Source organism: Oculina patagonica, chromosome 6, assembly GCF_052425735.1.
Source record: "Oculina patagonica isolate OP01 chromosome 6, crgOcupat, whole genome shotgun sequence".
In the NCBI taxonomy this organism is placed as follows: domain Eukaryota; kingdom Metazoa; phylum Cnidaria; class Anthozoa; order Scleractinia; family Oculinidae; genus Oculina; species Oculina patagonica.
This window is the reverse complement of record NC_135763.1, coordinates 1276244-1282243: the sequence shown is the minus strand read 5'-3', so window position 1 is coordinate 1282243 and position 6000 is coordinate 1276244.

Genomic DNA, 6000 nt, shown 5'->3' with positions numbered 1-6000 from the left:
TACAGCTGCATTTAGGAAGTGTGCTGAGATTTTGTTTGTTTGTTTGTTTATTTGTTTGTTTTTTAGTGTTTTGTAATAAATCATGCAGAAAACAGTCATCTTGATTTTATAATTTTATTCAACGGCAGCGAAACCATGCGTTTTGTAAGCACTGGCTCTGCGCGTATGTTATGCGTTTTGGTACATTTTGTCCTCGAATACGCCGAAGAGAAAAAAAACTTGACTGCGGTATATTGCAATTTCTGCGTTTTGATTGGTTTAAATGTCATGGTCTATGACTCATATACTATGGATCACAAATACGGTAGTTGTACGCGTTAGCGAGAACAGCTGGGTTTCTTTGGGTGTTTATAATAAAACAAAAATTCCACTCGCGCTTGTTGAATATGAGATAGTTAAAGCCGACTTGGAGCTACGCACCTCGTTCACTATCTGCCATCTCATTTTCAACGCACGCTCGTGGAATAATTCTTAAGTATTACACTAGTCTAAGTCCTCCTGGCCGCACGCCAACACAAACTTGATTCAAGGGAAAAGAAAGCTTGGTTTGAAAAAACATGTGAAAAAGAGCGATGAGCTGAAATCTTAGCGGCCGCGCTTGCGCGGATTTTTGTGGGGACACAAACAAATAGTGCGAAAATAAACGCTGATAGAAACACTAAATGTAACTGTGATATGTGATAGGAATATATATAATTCGACTCAGAGTTATATAACTGAAAGGAAACAACAGTGAACATCTGAGCAGAGCTTAATACGAGTAAATTGTGGAATTTAAGGTTAAATTACCGTTGCCTACTAAACTAAAACGTACATATTCCTTGCAAGAGTTTTCTCTCTTAGTCTAAACGTGTTGCATTTGAAGCCGAGTTTCGCAAAGTATTCTTGTACAAAGGCACACAGCCACTCTTGTGTTTCACTGCGAGGCAAAAGCTGTCGCTGGGGGTTAATTGGTGCGTCGAAGTTTTTGGCAGCCGAAATCGGAGTGTTTAACGCTGGAAATATTTCGAAAGACGTCTCGGTCCGAGTTAAGTTTCCCTGCCAAACTCTATTGTAAAAGATAAAAAAAAACGAGTGGTCTCAAAAGCAGTTCGTTATAAAAGGTTTTCTGTGAAGCAAAACAAGTTAAGTAAGTTGGTGGGCTGACATTTTTCTCCGCCGAAATCAATGTTTCACGCTGGAATTGAGAACAGCTCAGATTAGCATCAGTAGTATAAGTTTAAGAATCAAAGCAAAAAGCACAAGAGATGTGTGGTTTCTTCTGAGAGCGGGGTTATCCCTCTGATTCACTCCGTGAGGATCTGTGGAAAATACGCAATATCAAAAAAATGTACACCCTATAGCCATCACGATAACAATAGCCAAGCTGGGCGGATACCACTGGTTCTTACTTACCACTCTCTCGATGAGCAAATTACGAAAATCCTGCTTCGCAACTTCAGCATTTTAAACAACGACCCAGAAACTGGGCGGATCTTTACTGACGTCCCCCTCCCCCCCCCCCCCCCAGCATATCGTCGAGACCGCAACATCAGAAATATAATGTTGTCGGTACGTACTTATGTTGAAAATCAATCCCCCGATCTCGCTAGTACAGTTCACCCAAAATGCCGTACTTATCAATATGATAGCCCTTCACTGTTAACGGTCCAAATTATTCTATTAACATCAAAGAACATTTCAGTTGTCATTCCAGCAACTTGATTTACTGCATACCGTGCTGTAAGTGCCCAGCTCTCTATATCGGTAAGATCGGCCGCACCCTCCAAGAACGTTTTGGAGAACACCTCCGGAGAATCGAGAAACATTTCTCCCGGACTCCAATTTGTGGCATCAAGCTCTGCTCGGACAATAACACCGATTTCTACCGAAAATGTAAATGTAAAAAAAATGTAAATGTTGTTTATAGTGGTCATGCACTTAGCTTCATATCTCAACGAGATAGCTAGTTTACAGGCATGCCATTGAAACAGAGGAAACAAATATTTTAAATGAAAATAACAAGGTTAAAAATCCCAACTGGCAGGAGGCAGAACAGTTGGCTATGTACAAAGCGTGATCGAGGATTTGAGCTCGGGACAACCGAGAAACAAATCCAGCTAGTGGCAAGGGCAGGTCTTGAACCGGGGACCTCCAGATTACAACACAAGCGCCCTAAACCACTCGGTCACGCTTGCCTCCGCAAGCGTGCCCGAGAAATGCGACTAGAAATGCGGCTTATTTTTAACCTGCGAACTGCATGACCTTGCGAGTTAAACATTAACTTTTCATTCATTCAAACTGCACGTGCAGCTCTTTGCGCGCGTTGGGCTTTGAAGTTTTTTTTTTTAAATATTAGTTCTATCGTGTTGTTTATGGCAACGTTATTCACCACTGATGAAGGGCTAAGCCCGAAACGTTTGGTATTTTATTCATCCTTTTATGCAAGTGCCACGCAGAACTCTGAATTTTTGTTCATGATTTATTAGGATAAAGAACTTTCAACATGTCACATGGTAACCAAGATTTTGGCCACACATCTCTTGCGCAAATGTTTGATCAGCTTCAAGAAAGAATATTATTAACATGAAATACAAAAGTGATCACGCATTTCGTTATGACGAGTTTCGTGTAGTTTTGCAATTCGCAGCAGGCCTTGGGTACGGGTCCCAATTTTCTGTATCATCATAGCGGCTGTCTATAACCCCCCCCAAAACCCCCAAAAAAAAAAACGGCCACCCTAGTGTAACTTAAGAAACTTACGTATCAAGACAAAACACAATTTATCTGAACATATAAAGGAAGTATCACGTGCAGTAAAAGTTGTCGAGTCACATAATGCTATGGTAACACAATTGGGAGTCCTAACATTGCACGGAAAGCCACAGATCAGCTAGACGCCTTTTTACTCAAGTAAATGGGAACTTTTAAATTTAATGTCAGACCATGACAATATGTGCCTATTTGTCATAAACATATTTATTACAAATTTCCCAATTCGTTTAATACTTCGTTTGAACAGTAATGGGCAGTGCATGAAAAGTGGTTATTTCCAATAACCAATTTCTCTCCAGTTTTCAAAAATTGCTTTTTCAAATAAGCAATTTATTACTACTTAAAAAATGTTTATTTCAAGTAACTCATATTGATCCTTTATTGTTGCGTGTTCAGTAATGGAATACCATTTCTGTATTTGTCCATAAGAGAAAGTAACTTTTAAACAAAAAAGTGTTTTCTTGAAACGTCAGTTTTATTTGTCACAACTGCTATTTTTGTTCTTGTCGTTTACTTAGTGGTTTGAACGATCACGCTATGCACTTTTGTCTGAACACAGGACGAATGCTCAACTTTTGGTGCCTTTTGGAAAAAATTAAAGTTAAATAAAAGCATCGCCTGATCTTTTGTTGTCTTTAGTTGCTAGATTAAAGTTTTGCAAGGTACATTTGACCTTTAATATACGTTTAATTGACCTTTAGTTAATCTTTAAAAACACAGGTCTTTTAACCTCCTTTCAGCAATCTTTAATTTCACCATAAATTACCACTTGAACTTTGGTACCTTTAATTTTATCGTAAAGGAACATTATAGTTGTAATTTTTCTTTTGTAAACTTTAATCGAGAATATTAAAGTTACTAAACGTGAGTCATGATCTTTAGTTGGCTTAAAATTGCGAAATTAAAGTCTCATAAGTTGCAACTGACAAAAATTAACCTTTAATGAAGTTTTATATGTCATGTCAAACTCAGTAATGACAAGTCGCCGTACGTATAATATGGTATAGTCTGAAAAGTGATCTCACCAAAAAACACCATGCATTAGTCAGTAAACGGTCTTTCTGAGCTTTATTGAAACATAAAGGCAAAAGACGACTTTAATTTCAAAATTAATGGAAGAAAACAGATCGATTCGCTTTAAAATACAGGCTCAATTTTCAATAGTAAACACCGGCGAAATGCTATTTTGAGAATCTTGAGCCTTGGTAACAACGATCAGCGGCAAGCTGAAGGAGGTTGAGACAGAAAATGGCGCGCTATTTCACCGTTCGTACCGTGTCTTGTGAGACAATTTTGTACAGTTCTATTTTGTCAGTTCGTACAGTTCGATTCTGTCCGACGTCAAGCGTTTAATATTGTACAGTTTTCACGGTTGAAGTATGGCGGAGGAGCAAGATCAGCGGCATAAACATATTAGAGCCAAGTTTTCGGACGACAATATAAGCTTAAATCAGCTAAGCTGAGATTAAGCTTATATCGAGAGCAGTAGCACCCTCGCAGCAAAGTTCGAACAGCTACAGGAAGAAAATGAAGGCAGCACCAAGACACAACCTGAAGTACTCCAACGGGTAGAGCGCCGTCTGCAGGATCACAAGGAAAATACCAAAGTCCGCGCTGGTCGGCGGACCGTTTCGTCGTTCTCGAACTCCGCTGAGGAAATTGCAGTTATCGTCGCTTCAAGAGTAAGTAAGAGAATTCTACTTTAAAAACTCACATTAGCTTATACATTTATAGAATATGCTTAATATTTCCTTAGAAATGACCCAGTGGTTCAAAGAGAAATTCGTTATAATTCGAAGTAACGGTAATGTGTTTTGGCGCGCATTTAAAATTATGCATAAATTAATTATTAATTGATAATTATGACATTCTCAACGGCGGTATAGCCTGCGAACGCAGACCGACGTATTTGCTAACGGCGGTACGGCTTGACAGAAATCGTGCTATATTTTTAATTTGAGTTGAAAAGTAGTTTATTTGTCATTTTTTGAAAAATATTGATTTGAAAGGCTGTAATTATTTCTCAGCTTGAATCATTAACCCTGCATAATTACCCCTACAGTGCCACAAAAATATATTTTAAACTGTAAACTCAGGTGACATTTTCTCAAAGTCAAGTGAAATATAATATATCATTCAATGTGAATTTTTTTTTTTGAAAAGTGAATTTCTCTTCTACATGTTTATGTTATTCATGTAGACATTGTGTTGGCCCAAGATAGGGTTTGGATAATATTAACAGCTGTGAATGTGGGATTTTTATGCTTTTGTACAGTTACCAGTGATAACTTTATTGTCAGATCTTTATGCTTCTGTACTATTGCGAGTGACCACATTCATACATATGATTGATTTGCTTCTAAGAGTAAACCTGAGACACAAAATAAACAATTTAGGTGACATTTATTCCAAGTAGAGTAAAATAAAATAATTTATGCCAGTCAATGTGAATTTTCTTGATGAGACTGAGAAAGGTTCTCTCCTACATGTTAATGCTAATTTAAAATAGGCAATTGTGTTGGCCTGAGATAGGGTTTGGATTTTTAACAGTCAAGAATGTGAGATCTTTAGGCTTTTGTACAGTTGCGAGTGGCAACTTCTGTTCTATTGTGAGTGACTGCATTCATAGAGATCATTGATTGCTTCTAAGAGTAAACCTCAGAGGCACATAAATAGTAGTAAAGTAAAATATAATGTCAGTCAATGTGAATTTTCCTGATGAGACTGAGAGAGGTTCCCTCTTACATGCTTATGTTATATAGGCAATTGTGTTGGCCCAAGATAGGATTTGAATTTTTATCAGTTATGAATGTGAAATCTTAATGCTTGTGTACAGTTGCGAGTGGCGACTTTATTGTCAGATCTTAATGCTTCTGTACTACATTGCGAGTGACCGCATTCATACAGATCGTTGATTGCTTCTTAGAGTAAACCTGAGGCACATAAAATAAAATAAAAATTAGATGACATTTTCTCAAAGTAGAGTAAAATATAATATGTCAGTCAATGTGAATTTTCCTGATGAGACTGAGAAAGGTTCTTTCCTACATTTTTATGTTATATAGGCAAAATTGTGTTGCCCTAAGAAAAGATTTTTGATTTTTAACAGTTATGAATGTAAGATCTTTATGCTTTTGTACAGTTGCGAGTGGCGACTTTATTGTCAGATCTTTATGCTTCTGTACTATTGTGAGTGACCGCATTCATAAAGATCACTAATTGCTTCTAAGAGTAAACCTGAGGCAC